General features: G+C 38.1%; 1 protein-coding gene across 1 annotated transcript in view; it reads right to left on the bottom strand.

Annotated features, from left to right (window-relative positions):
* PGAP4 (post-GPI attachment to proteins GalNAc transferase 4) overlaps positions 1–27440 on the bottom strand; it is a 74010-nt gene extending 46570 nt beyond the window's left edge. The window contains exons 1-3 of the mRNA XM_061163528.1: positions 26918–27440; positions 19093–19215; positions 18413–18548 (exon numbers count right to left, since the gene is read on the bottom strand). The gene's annotated coding sequence lies outside the window, so the exon portion shown is untranslated. The remainder of the gene's footprint in view (positions 1–18412; positions 18549–19092; positions 19216–26917) is intronic.
* Between the last annotated feature and the right edge of the window lie 55 nt (positions 27441–27495).

Raw genomic sequence — 27495 nt, 5'->3', positions numbered from 1 at the left:
TTTCATTTTCATAGATTTTTACGATTTTTTTAATTAGGAAAAAAATTTTTTTTTCCTTTTTCTTATTTCCTTTTAAAGTCCTCTATTACTCCTCTACTACTCCTTAAATTTTCATTTTCATTTCACTATAACCTTGCAAAAAAAAAAAAAAGAGAAGCCCTATTTTTAAACCGAACTTCATATATATTCCTAAAATTTTTTGTGTTTTTGTTTTTAATATTGTATTCTTAAGAGTCTAACCTCTACTCTAGATTTTTAATCTTTGTTTTTCAGTATGTGATATAAATTTTGGACATTTAAGAATCCAATATTCAGTTCCCATTTTTATTCAGGAGTGTGTTGATTATTCTCTCCCAATCTGGACTCTCTGTTTTCTACCTCAGAACACCTCTATTACCTCCTTTCTCCTTCTCTTCCCAATCCAATTCTGTGAATCTTGGTGGGTGTCTGGGCTATGGAGAACACTCTGGGAACAGACAACTGCGTAGATCTGTCTCTCTCCTCTTGAGTCCCCCCTTCTCTCCTCCTGCTCATCTCTATCTCCCTCCTCCCTCTCTTCTTTTTCATGTAACTCTGTGAACCTCTCTGGGTGTCCCTAACGGGGGAGAATCTTTTGACCATTAACCTAGAAGTTTTATTATCAGTGCTGTATAGTTGGAGAAGTCTTGAGACTTCTGGAAGAATAAAACTGAAATCCAGAGGCAGGAGACTTAAGCCCAAAACCTGAGAACACCAGAAAACTCCTGACTACATGGAACATTAAGTAATAAGAGACTGTCCAAAAGCCTCCATACCTACACTGAAACCAACCACCACCCAAGAGCCAGTAAGTTTCAGAGCAAGACATACCACGCAAATTCTCCAGCAACGCAGGAACATAGCCCTGAACGTCAACATACAGGCTGCCCAAAGTCACACCCAACACATAGCCCCATCTCAAAACTCATTACTGGGCACTCCATTGCACTCCAGAGAGAAGAAATCCAGTTCCACGCACCAGAACACTGACGCAAGCTTCCCTAACCAGGAAACCTTGACAAGCCAATCGTCCAACCCCACCCACTGGGTAAAACCTCCACAATAAAAAGGAACCACAGACCTCCAGAATACAGAAAGCCCACTCCAGACACAGCAATCTAAACAAGATGAAAAGGCAGAGAAATACCCAACAGGTAAAGGAACATGAAAAATGCCCACCAAGTCAAACAAAAGAGGAGGAGATAGGGAATCTACCTGAAAAACAATTTAGAATAATGATAATAAAAATGATCCAAAATCTTGAAAACAAAATGGAGTTACAGATAAATAGCCTGGAGACAAAGATTGAGGAGATGCAAGAAATGTTTAATAAAGACCTAGAAGAAATAAAAAACAGTCAATTAAAAATGAATAATGCAATAAATGAGATCAAAAACACTTTGGAGGGAACCAAGAGTAGAATAACGGAGGCAGAAGATAGGATAAGTGAGGTAGAAGATAAAATGGTGGAAATAAATGAAGCAGAGAGGAAAAAAGAAAAAAGAATCAAAAGAAATGAGGACAACCTCAGGGACCTCTGGGACAATGTGAAACACCCCAACATTCGAATCATAGGAGTCCCAAAAGAAGAAGACAAAAAGAAAGGCCATGAGAAAATACTCGAGGAGATAATAGCTGAAAACTTCCCTAAAATGGGGAAGGAAATAGCCACCCAAGTCCAAGAAACCCAGAGAGTCCCAAACAGGATAAACCCAAGGCGAAACACCCCAAGACACATATTAATCAAATTAACAAAGATCAAACACAAAGAATAAATATTAAAAGCAGCAAGGGAGAAACAACAAATAACACACAAAGGGATTCCCATAAGGATAACAGCTGATCTATCAATAGAAACCCTCGAGGCCAGAAGGGCATGGCAGGACATACTTAAAGTAATGAAAGAGAATAACCTACAACCTAGATTACTGTATCCAGCAAGGATCTCTTTCAGGTATGAAGGAGAATTAAAAATCTTTACAGACAAGCAAAAGCTGAGAGAATTCAGCATCACCAAACCAGCTCTTCAACAAATGCTAAAGGATCTTCTCTAGACAGGAAACACAGAAAGGTTGTATAAACGTGAACTCAAAACAACAAAGTAAATGGCAACGGGACCACACCTATCAATAATTACCTTAAATGTAAATGGATTGAATGCCCCAACCAAAAGACAAAGACTGGCTGAATGGATACAAAAACAAGACCCCTATATATGCTGTCTACAAGAGACCCACCTCAAAACAAGAGACACATACAGACTAAAAGTGAAGGGCGGAAAAAAATATTTCACGCAAACGGAGACCAAAAGAAAGCAGGAGTCGCAATACTCATATCAGATAAAATAGACTTTCAAATAAAGGATGTGAAAAGAGACAAAGAAGGACACTACATAATGATCAAACGATCAATCCAAGAAGAATATATGAACATTATAAATATATATGCACCCAACATAGGAGCACCACTATATGTAAGGCAAATGCTAACGAGTATGAAAGAGGAAATTAATAGTAACACAATAATAGTGGGAGACTTTAATACCCTACTCACAACTATGGATAGATCAACTAAACAAGGAAACACAAACTTTAAATGACACAATGGACTAGCTAGACCTAATTGATATCTATAGGACATTTTACCCCAAAACAATCAACTTCACCTTTTCCTCAAGTGCACAAGGAACCTTCTCCAGAATAGATCACATCCTGGGCCATAAATCTAGTCTTGGAAAATTCAAAAAAATTAAAATCATTCCAGTCATCTTTTCTGACCACAGTGCAGTAAGATTAGATCTCAATTACAGGAAAAAAATTGTTAAAACTTCAAACATATGGAGGCTAAATAATACGCTTCTGAATAACCAACAAACCATAGAAGAAATCAAAAAAGAAATCAAAATATGCATAGAAATGAATGAAAACGAAAACACAACAACCCAAAACCTATGGGACACTGTAAAAGCAGTGCTAAGGGAAAGGTTCATAGCATTACAGACTTACCTCAAGAAACAAGAAAAAAGTCAAAGAAATAACCTAACTACACCTAAAGCAACTAGAGAAGGAAGAAATGAAGAACCCCAGGGTGAGTAGAAGGAAAGAAATCTTAAAAATCAGGGCAGAAATAAATGCAATAGAAACTAAAGAGACCATAGCAAAAATCAACAAAGCTAAAAGCTGGTTTTTTGAAAAAATAAATGAAATTGACAAACCATTAGCAAGACTCATTAAGAAACAAAGAGAGAAGAACCAAATTAACAAAATTAGAAATGAGAATGGAGAGATCACAACAGACAACACTGAAATACAAAGGATCATAAGAGACTACTACCAGCAGCTCTATGCCAATAAAATGGACAACTTGGAAGAAATGGACAAGTTCTTAGAAAAGTATAACTTTCCAAAACTGAACCAGGAAGAAATAGAAGATCTTAACAGACCCATCACAAGCAAGGAAATCGAAACTATAATCAGAAATCTTCCAGCAAACAAAAGCCCAGAATCAGATGGCTTCACAGCTGAATTCTACCAAAAATTTAGAGAAGAGCTAACACCTATCTTACTCAAACTCTTCCAGAAAATTGCAGAAGAAGGTAAACTTCCAAACTCATTCTATGAGGCCACCATCACCCTAATTCCAAAACCAGACAAAGATGCCACAAAAAAAGAAAACTACAGGCCAATATCACTGATGACCATAGATGCAAAAATCCTTAACAAAATTCTAGCAAACAGAATCCAACAACACATTAAAAAGATCATACATCATGACCAAGTGGGCTTTATCCCAGGAATGGAAGGATTCTTTAATATCTGCAAATCAATCAATGTAATACACCACATTAACAAATTGAAAGATAAAAACCATATGATTATCTCAATAGATGCAGAGAAAGCCTTTGACAAAATTCAACACGCATTTATGATTAAAACTCTCCAAAAAGCAGGAATAGAAGGAACATATCTCAACATAATAAAAGCTATATATGACAAACTCACAGCAAGCATTACCCTCAATGGTGAAAAATTGAAAGCATTTCCCCTAAAATCAGGAACAAGACAAGGGTGCCCACTCTCACCACTACTATTCAACATAGTGTTGGAAGTTTTGGCCACAGCAATCAGAGCAGAAAAAGAAGTAAAAGGAATTCAGATAGGAAAAGAAGAAGTGAAACGCTCACTGTTTGCAGATGACATGATCCTCTACATAGAAAACCCGAAAGACTCTACCAGAAAATTACTAGAGCTAATCAACAAATATAGGAAAGTTGCAGGATATAAAATTAACACACAGAAATCCCTTGCATTCCTATACACTAACAATGAAAAAACAGAAAGAGAAATTAAGGAAACAATGCCATTCACCATTGCAACAAAAAGAATAAAATACTTAGGAGTATATCTACCTAAAGAAACAAAAGACCTATACATAGAAAACTATAAAACACTGATAAAAGAAATCAAAGAGGACACAAACAGATGGAGAAACATACCGTGTTCATGGACTGGAAGAATCAATATTGTCAAAATGGCTATTCTACCCAAAGCAATCTATAGATTCAATGCAATCCCTATTAAGCTACCAATGGTATTTTTCACAGAACTAGAACAAATAATTTCACAATTTGTATGGAAATACAAAAAACCTCGAATAGCCAAAGTAATCTTGAGAAAGAAGAATGGAGCTGGAGGAATCAACCTGCCTGACTTCAGACTCTACTACAAAGCCACAGTCATCAAGACAGTATGGTACTGGCACAAAGACAGAAATATAGATCAATGGAACAGAATAGAAAGCCCAGAGGTAAAGCCACGAACCTATGGACACCTTATCTTCGACAAATGAGGCAAGGATGTACAATGGAAAAAAGACAACCTCTTTAACAAGTGGTGCTGGGAAAACTGGACAACCACTTGTAAAAGAATGAAACTAGAACACTTTCTAACACCATACACAAAAATAAACTCAAAATGGATTAAAGATCTAAATGTAAGACCAGAAACTATAAAACTCCTAGAGGAGAACATAGGCAAAACACTCTCTGACATGAATCACAGCAGGATCCTCTATGACCCACCTCCCAGAATATTGGAAATAAAAGCAAAAATAAACAAATGGGACCTAATGAAACTTAAAAGCTTTTGCACAACAAAGGAAACTATAAACAAGGTGAAAAGACAACCCTCAGGTTGGGAGAAAATAATAGCAAAAGAAGCAACAGACAAAGGATTAATCTCAAAAATATACAAGCAACTCCTGCAGCTCAATTCCAGAAAAATAAATGACCCAATCAAAAAAATGGGCCAAAGAACTAAACAGACATTTCTCCAAAGAAGACATACAGATGGCTAACAAACACATGAAAAGATGCTCAACATCACTCATTATCAGAGAAATGCAAATCAAAACCACAATGAGGTACCATTACACGCCAGTCAGGATGGCTGCTATCCAAAAGTCTACAAGCAATAAATGCTGGAGAGGGTGTGGAGAAAAGGGAACCCTCTTACACTGTTGGTGGGAATGCAAACTAGTACAGCCACTATGGAGAACAGTGTGGAGATTTCTTAAAAAACTGGAAATAGAACTGCCATATGACCCAGCAATCCCACTTCTGGGCATACACACTGAGGAAACCAGATCTGAAAGAGACACGTGCACCCCAATGTTCATCGCAGCACTGTTTATAATAGCCAGGACATGGAAGCAACCTAGATGCCCATCAGCAAACGAATGGATAAGGAAGCTGTGGTACACATACACCATGGAATATTACTCAGCCGTTAAAAAGAATTCATTTGAATCAGTTCTAATGAGATGGATGAAACTGGAGCCCATTATACAGAGTGAAGTAAGCCAGAAACATAAAGAACATTACAGCATACTAACACATATATATGGAATTTAGAAAATGGTAGTGATAACCCTGTTTTGTTCTGCAAAACAGAAAAAGAGACACAGATGTACAGAACAGACTTTTGGACTCTGTGGGAGAAGGCGAGGGTGGGATGTTTCAAGAGAACAGCATGTATATTATCTATAGTGAAACAGATCACCAGCCCAGGTGGGATGCATGAGACAAGTGCTCAGGCCTGGTGTATTGGGAAGACCCAGAGGAATTGGGTGGAGAGGAAGGTGGGAGGGGGGATCAGGATGGGGAATACATGTAACTCCATGACTGATTCATGTCAATGTATGACAAAACCCACTACAATACTGTAAAGTAATTAGCCTCCAATTAATAAAAATAAATGAAAAAAATTAATTAAAAAAAAAGAAAAAGAATACTGTAATTTTCCAATAACCAACACAATAGAAAACAATATACTTTTTCATGCTTTATAAGCTGAACTACAGCTATTGAGAGCTGAGCTTCTTTTTACCTTCAGTTTGGAAGTCTCCTTGTTCTGGAACAGGCTTCCCAGGTGGCACTAGTAGGAAACAAGCCACCTGCTAATGCAGGAGACACAGGAGATGCAGGTTCGATCCCTGGATTGGGAGGATACCCTGAAGGAGGAAATGGCAACCCACTCCAGTATTCTTGCTTGGAGAATCCCATGGACAGAGGAGCCCAGCGGGCTGTAGTATATGGTGTTTCAAACGGCTGGACACAACTGAGCACACATGCCTTGGTCTGGAACAGTTTGTTTCTTGCTCAATACAATATTCATACAAAATTAAATAGTCTGAATTTTCTTTTGACAGAAGCAATTAGTATAATGGGGGACATTATATGGTTAGTGTAAGTTATTGTTGAGGTCCTAGCTTTGTTTGGGCAAGTCTGGTATCCAGCCCAGTGACTGCCATGTGAACAGTGTTTCTCAGGACTCACCTTAGAGTTCTGAAGCTTTTAAATGAAATATCAGGGAGGGCATTAGACTGAGGCAGCTCTTATGCCATGGTGCCTACCTTGGCAAATCAAAATCTAAGCCTGTAAATGCCTCAAGGTTACAAAATCAAAACACTAAGGACAACCAATCACAGTCAACTAGGTTTTAAGCTATAGCCTAACCAATAATTTCCATAAAAAAACAAAAAAATAATTTTCTTACTTTGCCTCCATCTTTTGTCTACAAAAGTTTCTTCAAGTGCCCCTTTCTGCATAGTGCTCCTAATGTTTTTGTTAGGCACTGACCAATTTCAGTGGATATTTGCTCAAATAAATTCAAACTTTTTAATAATAGGCCTCAATTTCTTTTTTTTTTAGCATAAACCAGACTCTTATTCAGTTTCTCTTTTAAGGGGAGGGAATGCCTTTTAACAATAGCAATAATGCCCCCTCTTAAAATAGCTAGATTTGTGCTTGCTACTCAGTCTATATGTTAAATCTTTTTCATATTTACTTATATGTATATAATGTATAAAACTGATATGTTTATATATGTATATATAAAATATTTGATTTAGAAAGTGAAGTGCATGGCAGATGAAGTAGAGACTGAAAGTGGAGACAACTAACATTAAATCCTACTTATAAAAATGAATGCCATACATATTCCTATAAACTGCTTACCCCATTCAACAATACAATGAAGTAAGTTTACTTCATGTTAAGAAATACAATTTCATATCACAATTTTAATGCCTATACTGAATTCTATACTATGGATATACCATATTTATAAATAACCCTATGATAAATACTTTTGTACAATCAGATTTAAACAATTATTTGATTTTTTTTCTTTAGAATACAGATCTTCCTCAGCTGACAGTGGGGTTAAATCTTCACAAATTCATCGGAAGTTGAAAAATATCATAAGTTGAAAATGTATTACAACATGTAACCTATTATCAAGGCTTAGCCTAGCCTACCTTAAACATTCTCAGAACACTTATATTAGCCTACAGCTGGGAAAAATGAACACAAAGCCTATTTTAAAACAAAGTGTTGAGTATTTCATGTAATTTATTGAATATTGTACTAAAAGTGAGAAACAGAATGTTTGTATGGGTACATAATGGTTATAAATATATTGGCTGTTTACCCTTGTGATCATGTGGCTAACTGGAAACCGCAGAATAACGCACAACATAAGAGTTGTGAATTTCAGTTTTATTCAGGGAACTTACTGAGGACTATAGACTGGGAAGCAGACTCTCAGCTCTGAGGAACTGCTCTACAGAGGCAGGGGAGGAGCTTGTATATGTAGGTGAATTTTTGGCTAGGAAATACATGTAGTCAAGCATACATCTTGGTAAAAGGTTACTGCTAATCACACAGAATAGATATCTCAAGTTAATTATCTCAAGTTAATGGTTTTTAGTACTCTTCTGTGTATGGGAAGATGCCAGAATCTGGGATCATCAAAATTTTTCCTGAGATATGCACTTTAACTATCTAGGGGTCCCTTTATTCAAAGCACAGAATGCCTCATTCTGTTTTTCCATCCAGCACTCTCTGCAGGGTGCAATGTTGCTAGGAAATTCCAGTGGCTTGCAATTTAACCCTTTCTATAGCTGGCTGATGAGAGACACCCATCATTCCTTTTAGTACATAGCGTCCCCACTCTGGTAATACATCTGACCGAGGTTCATGCTCACTTTGTCCATGGTGTTAGGAACGCTCAAGGTAAGGCAAGGATTTCACTGATAGGCTGTTTGTGTGCTGTATTAGACCCTATGTATTAGACCCTATTGAAAACCTAACTGCCGTTAGGTTTTAGCTAAGTCAACAGATCCCATCTAGTAATATCAATATAGTGGACCAAACAGAACTACAATTTCACTCTCCTGAAATAAATTTTCTAACAGCCATTCCATTAGAACCTTGAAGAGGAAAAACCCACCAAGGTAAACCAGAAGTACTGGACATAGACAGTTGATCACAAACCCAACAACTGGATTGGTTTTTAAGTCTGCATAGGATCATGCTCGACAGAAAAATGATTTATACAAAAGTTCAACAAATCAAGAAAACACTCAACTCTATAGGTCAGGTTCCTCATCTTGGGATAGCCATCTACTTCTGATGTCAACTTCTCATCCTGGGGTGGGCATCATTTCTGTTTGAGCATTGTTTTACAGTGACTTTCAGACCAGCATTCCTCTCTGTAGGTCAGGCCAGTGCTAGGGGCACTTCTTAAGTAAGAAATATGAATCCAAGAGTCAATTCCCTTCAGTTTTGTTGTGAGTAAGCTAGTTAAAAGTTCCTGATAAGGGCTTTCCCACCTATCAGGATAGAGTCCTTTAAATGATGTTTTTTCCAGGGTATATATAATCTCCTGCTTGTAGGCTATTGGGTATCTAATCTTTGTCCAGAGATGTTTCTATCTTTGAATAGCAGAAAAAACTTACCATTTTAATAATTGAGCTTTTAATAATTCAATTGAACTTTTGCTATAATACAGCAATAAGGAGCTATCTAGGTTGTTGTTGTTCAGTTGCTAAGTGTCCAACTCTTTGAGACTCATGGACTGCAGCATGTCAGGCTTCCCTGTTCTTCATCATCTCCTGGCATTTGCTCAAACTCACGTCCATTGAGTTGGTGATGCCAGCCAACCATCTCATCCTCTGTCGTCCCCTTCTCCTGTCTTCAATCTTTTCCAGCATCAGGGTCTTTTCAAATGAGTTGGCTCTGTGCATCAGGTGGCCAAAGTATTGGAGCTTCAGCATCAGTCCTTCCAATAAATATTCAGGGTTGATCTCCTTTAAGATATCTTCATCCAAAGATATATTTCTATCATTGAATAGCATAAATAAACTTACAATGTCCTTTTAATGAATGAACTTTTTCATTCATTTTAATGAATGAACAATGAACTTTTTCTGTAACATAACAGAGCTATAAGGAGCCATCTAGGAAGTGAATTTAGATAGTAATTACCTAACTTGAAATAAAATTAGCAGCACTAGAACTTGATATCCACTAAAACAATTTCTTCTCTAATGTTACTCAAATTTCTACCAAATATAGCCAAATTAAGACTAATTTATTTGCAATGTAAGTCTAGTTTCAATAAATTGGACCTGATTGTTTACATTAGTTTAACAAGACTGGCGGTTGATCATTTACACTCTGGTCAATGTGCTTTGACAATGCTTCTATAAGGAATCTCAGATTGACTGTTGAAAGCCTACTGAGGCCAGGAATATCATTCCAAAGACTTGCCATGAGATCTAACTGTAACAATCATAGAGTTGGGTGAATTTCTCTCTTCTGAATTTCCCCAAAATATCTTGAGGTTCTTACACCTGCCAGGAAGTGACCTTTCTTAGTCACCTGGTGAGGTTGCTGGGAACTCTGTGAGCAACGTATTAGTCTGTTTTTCTAAGGAAATGGCTCCATAAAGTCCATTTTAGTTCTCCAAAGTTGTCTGGTTATATCTGATTTTATGTAATTCTCAAACCTGACATTTCAGTCAAAGCCTTGGTGATATAACCAGTGCTTCCACTTGTGTCCTGTTATAAGGAAAACAGATTTTTCTTGAACTTATGCAAATAACTATACTGCCATAAAAATAAGAATACTAAGAATTTCAAATTCTGGAGGGATAAGGTAGAAAGAAAAAGATAAGTGTTTCAATTCTGCTTACAAAGGTATAATTTACCAACCTGCTTAAGGGGGAAATTTTCTTTATATATGGAAAAGGAAGATTAAAAGACAGTAACATTTCAGACAGAAAGTCATAAAAATGATTGTTCAGCCCTGTGTAACTAATTCTTGTTGATCATAATTTCTGTTAACAGTTTATGAAGTCATAAAGTTTTTCCTTCAGAGTTTTGGAATATCTTACCTGGTTCAGTGGTATTATCTGAAAGTTATCAGAAATCTGCACTTGTCAAAAGGTCTTCCATTAACCTTCTTGAAGAGCTTCATTTTTGTAAAGGCATCAGAGTAAAAGAACAACTGTCTATAAATGACAAAAGACTAAGTGGCATGGTTAAAGATATGACTACAATGCAATTGAAGGGGAAAATTTTATTTTTCTGTGACATACAAAATTTTAAGATAATAACCAGAATTATGACTGACAACATACCAGGACCTATCTGAATTTTAGGAATTTCATTTAGCTTCTAGAATGTTTATATTATTTGTCCATACAGTATAACCTAGGAAAGCTTATCATTACTTATTTGACAATGTGTTCCACATTATTTAACATATCAAATAAGCCTCATTAACTTTTTTTTTTTCTTTTTTTTAAATTTTTTTATTAGTTGGAGGCTAATTACTTCACAACATTTCAGTGGGTCTTGTCATACATTGATATGAATCAGCCATGGATTTACACGTCTTCCCCATCCCAATCCCCACTCCCACCTCCCTCTCCACCCGATTCCTCTCGAAACATCCCACCCTCGCCTTCTCCCAGAGAGTTCAAAAGTCTGTTCTGTATCTCTTTTTCTGTTTTGCATATAGGGTTATCGTTACCATCTTTCTAAATTCCATATATATGTGTTAGTATGCTGTAATGTTCTTTATCTTTCTGGCTTACTTCACTCTGTATAAGGGGCTCCAGCTTCATCCATCTCATTAGGACTGGTTCAAATGAATTCTTTTTAATGGCTGAGTAATATTCCATGGTGTATATGTACCACAGCTTCCTTATCCATTCATCTGCTGATGGGCATCTAGGTTGCTTCCATGTCCTGGCTATTATAAACAGTGCTGCGATGAACATTGGGGTGCACGTGTCTCTTTCAGATCTGGTTTCCTCAGTGTGTATGCCCAGAAGTGGGATTGCTGGGTCATATGGCAGTTCTATTTCCAGTTTTTTAAGAAATCTCCACACTGTTTTCCATAGCGGCTGTACTAGTTTGCATTCCCACCAACAGTGTAAGAGGGTTCCCTTTTCTCCACACCCTCTCCAGCATTTATTGCTTGTAGACTTTTGGATAGCAGCCATCCTGACTGGCGTGTAATGGTACCTCATTGTGGTTTTGATTTGCATTTCTCTAATAATGAGTGATGTTGAGCATCTTTTCATGTGTTTGTTAGCCATCTGTATGTCTTCTTTGGAGAAATGTCTGTTTAGTTCTTTGGCCCATTTTTTGATTGGGTCATTTATTTTTCTGGAATTGAGCTTCAGGAGTTGCTTGTATATTTTTGAGATTAATCCTTTGTCTGTTTCTTCATTTGCTATTATTTTCTCCCAATCTGAGGGCTGTCTTTTCACCTTACTTATAGTTTCCTTTGTAGTGCAAAAGCTTTTAAGTTTCATTAGGTCCCATTTGTTTATTTTTGCTTTTATTTCCAATATTCTGGGAGGTGGGTCATAGAGGATCTTGCTGTGATTTATGTCGGAGAGTGTTTTGCCTATGTTCTCCTCTAGGAGTTTTATAGTTTCTGGTCTTACATTTAGATCTTTAATCCATTTTGAGTTTATTTTTGTGTATGGTGTTAGAAAGTGTTCTAGTTTCATTCTTTTACAAGTGGTTGTCCAGTTTTCCCAGCACCACTTGTTAAAGAGGTTGTCTTTTTTCCATTGTATATCCTTGCCTCCTTTGTCGAAGATAAGGTGTCCATAGGTTCGTGGATTTATCTCTGGGCTTTCTATTCTGTTCCATTGATCTATATTTCTGTCTTTGTGCCAGTACCATACTGTCTTGATGACTGTGGCTTTGTAGTAGAGTCTGAAGTCAGGCAGGTTGATTCCTCCAGTTCCATTCTTCTTTCTCAAGATTTCTTTGGCTATTCGAGGTTTTTTGTATTTCCATACAAATTGTGAAATTATTTGGTCTAGTTCTGTGAAAAATACCATTGGTAGCTTGATAGGGATTGCATTGAATCTATAGACTGCTTTGGGTAGAATAGCCATTTTGACAATATTGATTCTTCCAATCCATGAACACGGTATGTTTCTCCATCTGTTTGTGTCCTCTTTGATTTCTTTCATCAGTGTTTTATAGTTTTCTATGTATAGGTCTTTTGTTTCTTTAGGTAGATATACTCCTAAGTATTTTATTCTTTTTGTTGCAATGGTGAATGGTATTGTTTCCTTAATTTCTCTTTCTGTTTTTTCATTGTTAGTATATAGGAATGCAAGGGATTTCTGTGTGTTAATTTTATATCCTGCAACTTTACTATATTCATTGATTAGCTCTAGTAATTTTCTGTTAGAGTCTTTAGGGTTTTCTATGTAGAGGATCATGTCATCTGCAAACAGTGAGAGTTTCACTTCTTCTTTTCCTATCTGGATTCCTTTTACTTCTTTTTCTGCTCTGATTGCTGTGGCCAAAACTTCCAACACTATGTTGAATAGTAGTGGTGAGAGTGGGCATCCTTGTCTTGTTCCTGATTTCAGGGGAAATGCTTTCAATTTTTCACCATTGAGGGTGATGCTTGCTGTGGGTTTGTCATATATAGCTTTTATTATGTTGAGGTATGTTCCTTCTATTCCTGCTTTTTGGAGAGTTTTAATCATAAATGCGTGTTGAATTTTGTCAAAGGCTTTCTCTGCATCTATTGAGATAATCATATGGTTTTTATCTTTCAATTTGTTAATGTGGTGTATTACATTGATTGATTTGCGGATATTGAAGAATCCTTGCATTCCTGGGATAAAGCCCACTTGGTCGTGGTATATGATTTTTTTAATATGTTGTTGGATTCTGTTTGCTAGAATTTTGTTAAGGATTTTTGCATCTATGTTCATCAGTGATATTGGCCTGTAGTTTTCTTTTTTTGTGGCATCTTTGTCTGGTTTTGGAATTAGGGTGATGGTGGCCTCATAGAACGAGTTTGGAAGTTTACCTTCTTCTGCAATTTTCTGGAAGAGTTTGAGTAAGGTAGGTGTTAGCTCTTCTCTAAATTTTTGGTAGAATTCAGCTGTGAAGCCATCTGGTCCTGAAGCCTCATTAACTTAATATCTCTCTTTGAGATGTTTCAGGGGCCCTCTGAAACACCCCAAAGTTAGCTAGAGATCAAAAGGATTTCACTTAGAATTTGATTTGGGGAGGTTTGTCAAAGATAACATAAGGTTTTAAAACACTTGGTCAAACAGGATCACAGCCACTGTGAAATGATAGTTAATCAATTCAACCAAAATGATAATAAAAGATTTCAAAAGTAAACTACAGAAAATTATAACAGGGCACTTAAAAGGTAGAGAAACTTTACAATCTATTTTCAAAACCAGATTAGTTTTCCAAGAAAACTTTGTTCACTTAACAGAGAGAAAACCAAATTCTAGATTTGTACCAGCTTACTTTTAATATTAAAACATTCACTCGATTAAATTTATTACAATGTTCTCCAGGTCTAATCACATACAAAACTCTTCTTATAGATTCTTTTCAACAAATCTATAACTTCCTGTTTCTACCTTCAGATTTTTGCTCCAATTTCCCATTTTCTCTATTTTTTTTTAAACCTCTTTAGGACAAAACTACTTTCTTTTCCCTTAACAAAATACATTACAATCCTTTTACTTTTTTTTCCCCTTGCATATGACGATGCTTTCCTTATCAATATTAGTAGTTCCAGTTATATGTATTAATCAGAATTCTCAACCTTACAACCTCTAACCTCTAGAGAAAACCAAGAAGCAAGCAATTGTGAACTGTCATGCTAGCATCTACAGATTTGCAAACTTATGAACATATTCTACAACCTCCAGAAACACAGATTTTCTCATAGCATTATTTCTCTCCTATATGTGGTATACATGTTCAATAAACCCAAACATCTTTGTTTTTTTTAATCTTAAAAGAGGATGAAAGCAGATAAATTTAGACATGTTCAACAATTAATGTTTCATTACTTTATCTTATTTGGAAATGATCGAGATATTCAATAAACTTCCATCATTTAGCTTACTTTAGAAAAACTCTAGTTTTAAATTACTAAAAAGATTTGGAGAAACTATTTATATAGACATAATGTAAAATAAATTTTTTTAAAAGACCTCAGAAAGATTTTTAAAACTTGAAGAAACACTGGTTTATAACATTGTAGAAGTTTTATGTGTACGATATTATGTTTTATCTTTTGTATATACTACAGTGGTATCTACCACAAAAAGTTTTCATTTATCATCATACAGTTGTTTGGTCCCTTTTACCCATTTCACCCTTTCCCAATACCCCTCCCCTCTGGTGATCAGTACTTTGGTCTCATTAGCTATGTGTTTGCTTTGGTTTCATTTTACTTTTATATTCCACATATGAGTGAAATCATACAGTATGTGTCTTTCTCTGGCTTATTTCACTTAGCATAATCTCCTCAAAGTCCATCCATGTTGTAGTAAATAGCAGGATCTCATCTTTTTTTTTATAGCTGAGAAGCATTCCATTGTATATATACATACCACATCTTTTTTTCCCTCATGAATGCTGAGTTTTTGAGATAGAATTAATGTCATAAAATCCAGTCTTTTAAAGGGTACATTTCAGTGCGTGTGTGCATAGTCATGTTTGACTCTCTGCAACAAAACGGCCTGTACCCACCAGGTTCCTCTGTCCATGGGATTTTCCAGGCAAGAATACTGGAGTGGGTTGCCATTTCCTTCTTCAGGGGATCTTACCACCCTAGGAACTGAGCCCACATCTCTTGCGTCTCCTGTATTGGCAGACGGATTCTTTACCACCAGTGCCACCTGGGAAGCCCCAGTGCATTTCAGCGGTTTGGAGTATTTTAACAAAGTTGTTACCATCACCACCGCTAGTTCTATCAACCAAAGGAGAAGCTGTGTGTCCGCTAGCAGTCACTGCCCGTTTCTCACGTGGTCCCTGGCAACTGCTGGTGAACTCTCTATGGATGTGCCTAGTCTAGATATTTCATAGAAACGGAGTCATTACTCTACATCAGGCTTCCTCTGAAACTGTGGGTAAAATACATTTCACCGGCCTTCTCTCATCAAGGTTTTAAGACTTCCACGTCCTCTAAGCAGCATGTAACCTAAACAAGAAGCTCAAGGGACTTGACTGGTGGTCTGGTGTTTAAGCCTTCATGCTCCCAATGCTGGGGGCCTGGGTTCTATCCCTAGTTAGGGAACTAAATCTCACATGCTGCAACTAAAAGATCCCGCATACCTCAACAAAGATCAGAGATAGAAATAAATAAATAATATTTAAAAAAAAAAAGATATTTGCCTGAGTTGCTTTCCAGGAACTTGGAGTCAGTGGCATCTAGGTTAAGCTGAGCCAAGAGTCAGGTGTGTCTAGTTTGTGCTACACTGGTTAGGACTAGATAGGACTATCACCCTTGAACTGGGCACACATGGGCATCTGCACTTGTGACCTTTTGAACTTGCAGAGGCCTGTGGCTTAGTTACACCTGAGTAGATCGATGTTTATCACATCTTTTCCAATTACCTTTCCCCACTCTCCAAGCCTCAGACAGCCCTGATTCTTTTTTCTTTATCCCATAAACACCTGAGCTCCTTGCCTTCTTGGAGCAGATTTTGAGATCTGTTCTCCCATCTCCTTGCTTTGCTGCAAACTTGACATCTCACTGATACACCACATCTTCTTTATTCATTCATTTAATGGACATGTAAGTTGTTTCCATATCTAGGCTATTGTATATAATACTGTGATGAACATGGGATGTGTATATTTTTTTCAATTAGTGTTTTTTATTCTCTAGATAAACACTCAAAAGTGGAAGAGTTGGATCATATCATAGTTCTATTCTCTTTTTAAATTGAAGTAGAGCTGATTCAGTCTCATGTTAGTTTTAGGTATATGGCAAAGTGATTCAATTTATCTGTATATATGTATATCATTATTTTCCATTATAGGTTACATATTATAAATATATAATTATTTTCCATTTAGGTTATTACAAGATATTTAATATAATTCTCTATGCTATGCAAATTCTTGCTGCTTATCTATTTTGTGTGTAGTATCCATTAATCCTGTACTCCTATTAATAATTATTCCACCCCTCCTTCCTCTTTGGTAATGGAATTTGCTGCCTATGAGACTGTTTCTATTTTATATATATTCATTTGTATTATTTTTTAGATTCTACATATAAGTGATATCATATATTTGCCTTTGTCTTACTTCACTAAATTTAATATTCTCTAGGCCCATCCACGTTGCTGTAAATGGGAATATTTCATTTTTTTATGGTTAAGTAAAATTCCATTGTACATATATACCACATCTTCTTAAGCCAATCATCTGTTGATGGGCATAATTTCTTAAAGCATGCACTCATACAAGAATACTGGAGTGGGTTGCCATTTCCTTCTCCAGGGGATCTTCCTGACTCAGGGATCCAACCTGTGTCTACTGCTTGGCAGGCAAAATCTATACTGCTGAGCCACAAGGAAAGCCCCCCCAAAACTCTTACCTGACTTGCATTTAATTTACTTATGAAAATATCATTATACCAAGTTACTTTTGTTGCTGAAAACTTTTGTAACAGAGAAAACATAAATCTGACTTTTAGTAAACGTAGGTACAATAGGAGTTTTACATTTAAGGCTGTCAACTCTAAAGAGAGACTTATTTCATTTCAAAAAAATTCTTTACTTCTTCCTTTTTTTTTTTAATCTTTTGCTGCACTGTGCAGCATGCAGGATCTTAGTTCTCCAACCAGGCATCGAACCCACACCCCTTGCACTGGGAGCTCAAGAGTCTTAACCACTGGACTGCCAAGGAAGTCCCAGGCCTATTTCATTAAATCAACAAACTCATTTTTATTCACTAAAGATTAATCCTAGAGCACATGTTCTTAAAAAAATTTGCCTTAGTTTCTATCGCATTCAGAAATATTTAATTTAAAAGCACTTATTTTTAAGCCAATTAAAAAAAGCTCTTTATGAATTAGATTTTGTGGGAGGGAGGGAGCCTTTCCAGTTGGTTTGGTAGGACAAAACTACTATTGAAAACCGTGTGGTTGGACAGCTTTAAGCTTCTCTAGGTATGAGCCTAGGGTCATTTCAGCTCTTGTACTTCTCAGTTTTTCCCTCTGGCAGTCTAAAACTGCTGCGGGCACTTCGAGCTCTTGATGGCCAATCCTTATATGCATGTGTGTGTGTCCCTGGATAAGTGAGTTTTTAATTAGTGAGTAGGCTTCCCTATGCACTGCTGCATAGTATGAAGACTATACCATTCCTACAAGTTTCTCAGTTCCCTCAGAAAGCTGCAACCAATTTGGAGGAGCTTTTTATGACTTCTTTTCAGAACTTGAAGCTCTTATGTGGTATCTTCACTTTCAATTCTACAAACTCTGTTAAAGTAGCCAATTTAAGGGAAAATGCTATGCCATCCCCTTAGCTGATCACCCAGTCCAAACCTTCCCAGGGTCTTTCAATTGGTCAATTTACTCTGTGTCTTTCAATGGACAATTCAAGTCTTCCCAGTATCTTTCAACTAAGAAGTCAAGGTACCTCTTTCCTGAACTGCCTAAAGTTCAAGGAAACGCCACTCCTTACAGCAAATAATTTATTAACTAAGATGAGATGTCTGAGACCCAGGAGAGACATACCCGGTTGTCTGAACTCCTGGTGGAGGTGGATGGGCACAAGAGGTCCTTGCTGGTACCAAGGCTTTGGATCCTCATAGAACTCAGCAGAAAGAGAGAAATCAGCTCTGAGTCCCTTCATGGTCACCAAAACTGTCCACTGAAAGAAAAATATACAACATAAAAGTTGTGAATTTCCATTTTACTCAGGGAACTTACTGAGGACCATAGCCTGGGAAGCAGCCTCAGACAGCGCTGAGGAACTGCTCCAAGGAGATAGGGGAGGAGCCAGTAAATATATGAATTTTGGGGCTAGGAAATACATGACGTCAAGCACATATCTTCATAACAGATTACTGTTAATCACAAAGAACAGATATCTGAAGTTAATGAATTTAGTGCTTTTTTTATGTATGGGAAGATGCAAGAACCTGAGATCTTTGAGATTTTTTCTGAGATATGCATCTTAACTATCTAGGGACCCATTCCAAAATAAGAGAATGCTCCATCCTGTCTTTGCATCTTGATTCCTCTCAGTGTGCACTGTTGTTGGGCAATGACAGTGGACTGTGACTTAACCCTTGGTATAACTGGATCATGAGTGACACCCTTGGTCCTTTTTTTCGTTGTTGTTCACAGAGGTTTTAGTTCAGTAAGTAAGGCATAACAACTTAATCCATTACTGAAAGGTAAGTGTTACCTACCAGAATTATGCTTGGGAGGAAGAACAGGGAAGGGATGTCATCTGAACTCTCTTCACCTTCTCCAAGTAAGATCATGTGCCTCTTGCTTTGTGAACATCTTCAACAGGAAATAATACCATTATCCTGCAGTAAAAATCAAGCAAACTGCAAATGTGAATGAGTTGCTTGTAAGAGGTAACACATCAGCTTAAGTTCACAATAGCCCATATGTGCATGTGTAAGGTCAGAGTGTTTCCTGAGGTTCTGAGGAGGAGGAGAGAGAAGAGAGTTGGCTGAGTGCACAAATATTACGGAGGTAACAGGAGCAGGAATCCAGCTTTAGAGACTCTGTAAGAGCTGGGACGCTGGAGGCAGTCTCAGCTGACTTCACAAGTGTGTAGTAACTGTAACTGAGTGGTCAGTATTGTCAGCCTTATTCTTCCTGAGGTGGAGAAGAGGCAAGGTTCCAAACATTCACAAGTTCCTGGCCATACACTACTACAATGACAACTTCTTTTAACTAAGTTTGGCCACAATCTTTAAGCTCTAGAAATTCGTAACTGAACGTATCCAAATGAATGTAACTAATGTAATTAATATATGTAGCTTGTTAGTCAATGAATATTTAAATTGATATCCTATGCCAGTTATATTGATATCAATTCTCCTTTATTGATCTCAGAATTTAAAAGACAGAGAATAAAAAAGACTAGAAATAAGTAATAATCATGAACAAGACAATACATATACAATTAAATAAAAATAAAATTTTTCAAACTGAAGTAATGTACAGACACTTGTCTAAAGGAAAATAAACTTCTCATGGACCACCTAGTCCTTATACAAATCACTTTTATTGTAATGTTTGATAAAAATATATCAACATAGCCTTGGTATAAATGCCTTATGCTTATACAGCTATAAAACCAAAACATATTTACAAACTCAATATAAATTCAAATAAGCTTCACCTGAACAATATCTGATGTGACATTTGATGCTGTTTTGCTGAAATGAAGACCCTACCTGCAATGTAAATATTGCATGATATAGATTCTTTGGACTTCAATGATCTCTTAACTCTTGACTGCTCAATGGAGAAGATGCCTGACTTCCGTCCAAATGGATTCTCCTGAGACTCCTATAAATTCCAAAGGTGGAGGTGCGGGGGGTGCTTGGAAACCTAACTGTCCCAAATATATGCTCTGAGGGGTTGAACTGAATAAACAAGCACAATACCCTGGGCTGGGATAATGATTATTGCATTATTAAAAAAAAAAAAATGTGGGAGGGGGAGAACATTTAAGCTCTACTCTTTTAGCACATTTCAGTTATAAATATGGCTCAATTTTTTTTCATGAAAATGAGAGTATACTAGTCATACTCTCATGGTGCTTCATGTTAGCACTATAAATTTAGATACATTTTCCACTGTGAAGCTGTACCATTATTTAGCCAGCCATTCTTGATTAAGTACCATGAAATAATACACCCAATCCTGCTTTTTTTCATTCCAGGTTCACAAAGTAGCTTTCTGGTTGTCTATGAATGCACACACCAGCTACAAGAAGAGAAATTAATAAGCAGAGAATGAAAATTATCATCTTATTGAAATAATTAACAAAAGATCATTCTGGCTAGACTATTACACAGAAGTCTGGAAATGAGTACTTTCTTTAGTCCTGATCACCTGTAGGGATCCTAAAACTCTAATCAGCTTTGTGTTTACCCCAGAATAGGAAGTAAGGTGACTTCACCTGCACACCACCTGGGGAGAGAGCTTTATGTTAAGCAACTAGTGTTCTTAGCAGCTGTCTCCTTGCATTCCATTTCAAGTTTTAACACTACCTTCATTGTCAGAGTTGGTGGGTTTCAGCAGCAAGAGCCTGGGACAAGAAATGGAAAGTCTTAATCTAAGGAACAGAGATTTGAATTGGGCCTTAATAGACAGATACAATTTAGACAGGTGACCCAGATGGTGATTAATAAGTGAGGGCCATATAACACAAGCAAGTTCAGCTGTCACCTTCTGAAAGACAGTATATAACATTGATGGCATGGACTGAAAATACACATAGTGGGATAATACCTGTGGTGGGAAAAAAATACATGAGAGAGGGAATCTTCAGTGCCATCACTCTCTTCAAAACATAATGAGATAAGAAAAGGGATAAAAGGGGTACACATACTGAAAAGGAAAAAAGACAACTAGTGTTATTTTTTGGCTGTGTGGCATGTGGGATCTCAGTTCCCTGACCAGGGATCGAACCCAGGCCACAGTAATGAAAGCCTGGAATCCTAACCACTAGGCCACTAAGGTACGCCCCAAGACAGCTCTTATTTGCAGATTATATGATTTTTCTCCACCCAAAAAAAGGAATCCAAGAGAACAAGAGAGTTTTATAATACTAAATCAAAGGCGATATATATTTATATACATACAGCTTGTCCTACATAGCACTTATAAACAGTTGGAAAATATAATTTAAAGTCTTATTCTTAATACCAACAAAACCTATGGACTATCTAGATATAAACTTAGTAACAAGAAAGAAAAGTAACAAGAAGAAAAACATGAAATTTTACTGAAACATAAAATTAGGCTTGAGAAAAGCGAAGAGATATGTACCTGGTTGAGAAGACTAAATACTAGAAAGTAGTCATTTCTTTCTAAATTAGTCTATAAATATAATGTACTATATCGAACTCTCAATTGGATTTTGTCTGTTAAATTTACAGATGGCTCTGATTCTCTGCTCCTGCTATAGATCCCATTTCCAAATACTGTCACACTGGGGGACACATGTGAGTTTGAGAGGGGGAGCAGAATTCAGTCCGTAACACAGGGTTATTAAAGTGTTGGGAAATGGGCTCTTCCATTTTTCTCTCTGCAGGAATAAAAAGAGCCATAATTTCAGCGTAAAATAATTTCCTTACAAACCTTCATCAAAGGGGTTAAGGAAGTGTCTACCTGCTAGGAGCAGGACCACTTTTCGGCAAGACTCCTCCCTTTCTTTTGCAGAAGTCAAGTGGGAGCCCCAGACCTGTGTCTCTTGCTAAGCTGCTTCAGTTGTGTCTGACTCTTTGCGACCCTATGGACTATAGCCCACGAGGTTCCTCTGTCCATGGGATTCTCCAGGCAAGACTTCTGGAGTGGTTGCTATGTCCTTAGTGAGACTCTAAAATGACATTTTTTCAACTCTCACAGCTCTGGGTCCTCCAGCACTGATTACCCTTACCCCTGGCTCAATCAGTGGATACTGCGGTGTGCCACCAACGTTTCCCCCTTCCCCTATTAGAACCAAAGAACTCATTTTCCCCAGCTGCTGGCAGTGCTGGACCTCGACAGCAGTGAGTTGAGTTCCCCTCCAGAGACTGCACTTAGCTGAAGGAAGCCAAACCTGGTTCAAGCTCCTGCCCTCTTCCCCAGTATCCATATCCAATGACTGATGCAGGGGCAGAAAAGCCTGGCCTCCTTGACTCAATTCAGGGCAACTCTGAAAGGCTTTCCCAGTTCTAGAGCTACCCATCATATTAGTGGAGGACTCTGGAGTGACAGCAACATGGTCCAACTTCTTCGTCTCCCTCATCCTGCTTCCTTCACTTCCCTTAGGTACTAAACCTCTTGCACACAAGTCTCCATCTCAGATTCTTTTTCCTGAGGACTTCAATAAGGAGCACTCTCATTCCCGGTTGGCTTTGCCTGTGCCCTTTGTATATCCTTCCTTTACCTCTCTGCATTCTTTGAAACTCTAAGTATCTTCTGGAATTCCAGATCAATCAGCAAAAAAATCTTTATACAAAGGCAGAGACAGACAATTTACTTTCAGTCCCTTGGATGTTAGAAGAATTGTATCTAGTTTACTTTTATGGGGAGGGGTCTCTAATAGGCACCCAACCTTAATAGTTCCCGGGCTTTGTCTCCTATCCCCCTTGCTCTTCAAGGCCATGAAAATCTGCATTCATATTCACCAGTTTGACTAACACCGTGCCACTGGAAATGAAAATTCCAAATCTTACCTTTGTAATTATGTTCCACACCCTCACCCCGATGCCTAATGCAAGCATTTCAGTCTTGCTGTTCTTCCTCCCTGAAGGTCAGGTGGATTGCTAGGTACCTAGTAGTAGGAAATAGTGGACCTACCTAGTGAGAAGTGAAGCACTACCTACTTTCCAAATTCTCAGCCTCTAATGAGGGAGTCAGAGCAAGGACCAATGTATAATGAAATCAAAATGATAAAACTATTCATAATCTAACCACACAATGCCACATGGTATAAAAAGACAATTTTTCTGACTGTAACGTAGAACATAACTTTTTAGAAGAAGTGGAGCTTTTCTGACAACCTGTGATCACATATCAGCTCTTATGCTTCCATAGACCCTGCTAGGTAGGACTCCCTATCCTCACTCTCTGAGGATGAGAGGCCTGACTCTGCCTCCCTGGACTGAGCCACGATCATGGTCCCCAGAATTCACAAAGAGGGCTAGGCCTGGTGTGGCACAGTGGGCCAGGTGATCTGGAGAGGAGGAGGCAGGGTGTGGAGAAGGAGATGGCTGTGGCTATGGTGAATGACGATTAAGGTAAGGGAGGGAGAGGACAAGAGAGGGCTGGCTTCTGAAGAACTCTCTCAGGCAGAACTGGATATTATCACTTGAAGCAGTGGTCCTCAAACATGCTCAGAGGTGGGGCACAATCTAAAAAGTAAGAACTTGCATTTTTAGAGAGCTTTTCCCCAAAGATTCTAAGATTTCACCAAGTATAAAGCAGATGTCAAGGAATCTGTGCTTCTGTTTAACAAGTGATGTCATGCTGGATAGAATACAACTGGTCTAAAAATAGGATAAATAAGGGACTTCTAGAATCGTGTTTAGCACACAAATAACCCAATCCAGAGTACACGGAATACTGGAATGCATGGAGATACCACAAAAATCTTACAGCAGAACATCTGCAGCAAGCACAGACAAGGTGGTAAACAAAAATCTAAAATGTCTTAATTTTATCCTCTATGAAAGCATTAAGCCTCTGCTATTTAGTTGTTCAGATTTTTAAGAGTTAAGACATGGCCAAAGAGTTAATGTACTCTTCAAGCAAAGCTTTTGAAGAACTGGAGGTGAAAAGCACGTTGCCTGCTGCCACCTGGTGGCAGGACCATATATTTAACCAAGACTGGCAACAAGTCTGAAGACGGGTCCTTGGAGAAATAGCCATTAAGCAACTTGGAAAAAATCACTTGAAATCTTTATGACTCTGCTCCTTTTTAAAAAGGATTATTACATAAATTATCATGTTAATACAAGCAATCAAATACAAGAACTTTCAAAGGTATAAAATAGTAAATGTCCTTGTGCACGCTAAGTTGGCTTTAGTCGTGTCTGATTCTTTGCGACCCTATGGACTGTAGCCTGCCAGGCTCCTCTGTCCATGGGATTCTCCAGGCAAGAATAATGGAGTGGGTAGCCATTCTCTTCTCCAAGGGACCTTCCCGACCCAGGGATCGAACCCTAGTCTCCTGCATTGCAGGCAGATTCTTTACCACGTGAGCCACCAAGGAAGCTTCCCCCCAAAAAAATATTCTTATAGCTCAGCAAACGTTCTGCCATTTAGTAGTGAGGACCAAACTTATTTTTCCAGGGTTATTCTTTTCTTCTCTTGATTACGATTGTGGGCTGGTAGCTTGTGAATATGTGGCAGCTAATCAGAAACTGGAAACGTGGTCAATGAAAAAGGTCTTGGCCACCCTCCCTTTCATCTATTCCATTTTCTCTAGGGTGAAGCTACCTGTTTGAATCAGGACAGGCTATTGGGAAGGTGTCAGATGACTGGAACTCTTGGGAAAGATAGATCTCACCAGTAGCTGGAGAATCTGGTTATCTACATGGTGAGAATTAAAAGTTTCTATAAGGTCTGCTGTCTTCTCAATACCCTCTCCAGCACTCTGAAGTGTGGGTGGAATAGGGGTGTCCTGAGTTGCCCTGGCACCATTTCCCTGTTAAAAGAATGAGAGGCCCAAAGTGGAGTCACTTGTGCTAAAAGGAAGACTTAATACCTGACCTTACGGCAGTCACAATCCTTTCCAAGAAGGTAATCCTAACTGGTCAGTGTGAAATTTTCTGGTCAGCACCAATGAGGTAAACCTTTCCATCCCTGAAAGGAAGATAAAGTAATCGGGCACAGAGATCCCCTCACCCACTATGGATAGGCTACCTAAGTTTGAAATAATCTTTGTTTTTGACTTCATGATCTTACCTTTAAAAACCTCTCCCTTTCTATAGCCTTTTGGAGCTCCCCTCTACTTGCTAAACAGGATGCTGCCCAGTTCATGAATTATTCAATAAAGCAATTAGGTCTTTTAACATTTACTCAGTTGGAGCAACATCCCTGAGATTCTTTTAGTTTTCCCATTTCTGTGTTGACTTCATTATCAAGCCGGGTAACAAGAAGGCTCCAACAGTTTCAGGCCTCACAAGAAATTCAGAAGATAAGTAAACTGCTTCAGTCCTATTATTCCAAGCAATTCAGCCCAATAAACTATCCACTGTTAAGAGCAGAACTTTGGGTTTGGGACTGGGACTTACTATTTGAATTAAGACAATCCTTGAAGAGGGAAGTGAAGTCAGCTTCCTTCAAGACATGTGGAATGAAGGGGTCTCAGTGAATGTAAATAATCATATGAATAAAATCCTGGTTGTTTTCTACTAAGGTGAGAGAGGGGAAGTGGATGCTGAGTAGGCAACCAACGACATTCTCTTAGACCAGGGATTGATTTAGCACAATACAATACACATAGATAACACTCAAATGAAATTCAACTACTGTCAGGGAATCAATAACCAATAGTGGGGATTTTAGCAAACAGAAATAAAATAACCACTCAGCTCTAGGCAATGAGGCCATGCAAAAATATAAACCTAGTGTTACCAGACCTTCAACATTTTCAAGAGAAGTTGGTAATCTATCTATATATTTTTTGGCCGTGCCATGTGACATATGAGATCTTAGTCCCCTGATTAGGGACTGAACCCCATATAGCCTGCATTGGAAGCATGGAGTCTTAACCACTGGACTGCCAGGGAAGTCCTAAAATATCTTAAAAGGCAGTCAATAGTGTCCGAAATAAACAAAGCATACTTGTCGGCCAAATACAGCCTGTGAACTTCAAGTTTACAAACTTTGGGCTAGAATTATTGCATGCCATTCAGTGGTTCTGTGCATGCAAGCTTTGCCAAGAGCAAAGCAGTCAAAGGAGGGAGGTCAGAGAGAGTCATTTCATACAATGCTTTCCCTGACAGGTCCCCAAACATGGTTCTCAGGCTTCTGCTTCACCCAATGAGTTCATATGGAGCTAGTTGCCTCTTGACCTCTAGTATCAGGAAACATGAACGCTTGTTTCCCACTGTTTACATTCTGACTTTACTGGGTAGTTTTTCATAACTCTGTGAGGCATACAGCTTTTCACCAATAAATTAGTTTGATTACCTTCCTATCATTAAAACACATTCAGTTTAATTGAGTGGAAAATAGCAGTTTGTTATTAACTAAAATCAATGCTTAATTAGCTTAAAATAGACGAGTGTTCAGATCAGAAACAACCTATTGATTTATGTTTATCTATTCCCTGGTCAATTTCTTGTTGAAAAGATACACAAAGGTAGTAACTGTCAATCCCATTTGCACATTAGAATCTAGTGGGGGTTGGAGGAGGGCTGGAGAAATGCTTTTTTTTACAAAATGTGGATGTTCAGGCCCTACACAAGAGGGACCAAAACTCCCCAAGTGATTTAATGTGTAGACAGAGCTGTCATACATTTCCCTGTAATAGTTACAACCTTCTAAACTTACCGAATCTCTTGGGTTTTCTCCAGAATCTTACATTTCAACAAGAAGGGGCTCACAGTAATATTTTTCCGAGGTGTCTGAAAGTTAGTCCTTTCCCCTGGGGATTGACGGGGCCATCAGCCAATCGCCAGTCTGAGGAGCACCAATAATAGGTAACAGAACCATAGGCACTGTAAATAAAAGGTACTCAGTAAAAAAATAAAATAAAATAAAAGGTTTAAGGGCTTCCCTGGGACTCAGCTGGTAAAGAATCCGCCTGCAATGAGGGAGACTTGGGTTCGGTCCCTGGGTTGGGACGATCCCCTGGAGAAGGGAACGGCTACCCACTCCAGTATTTTGGCCTGGAGAATTCCATAGATTGTATAGTTCATGGGGTCGCAAAGGGTCTGACACGGCTGAGCGATTTTCACTTTTCACAGTAAAAAAAAAAAACCAGGTCGCAGGAGCAATGGTTAACAAACGGGAAAAAAATCTGGGACATTTCCTCTCACGTCAGGGAGGCCTGGACTCCGCGGCCTCCGGGTGCCCAAGAGCTGATAAACGGGGCTTACTTCCGGAAGTGGGGCGCCCTCGATGCGCAT

This window comes from Dama dama, chromosome 16 (genome assembly GCF_033118175.1).
Source record: "Dama dama isolate Ldn47 chromosome 16, ASM3311817v1, whole genome shotgun sequence".
Lineage (NCBI taxonomy): Eukaryota > Metazoa > Chordata > Mammalia > Artiodactyla > Cervidae > Dama > Dama dama.
The sequence above is the reverse complement of the archived record's forward strand: the minus strand, read 5'-3'. Positions and strand labels throughout refer to the sequence as shown.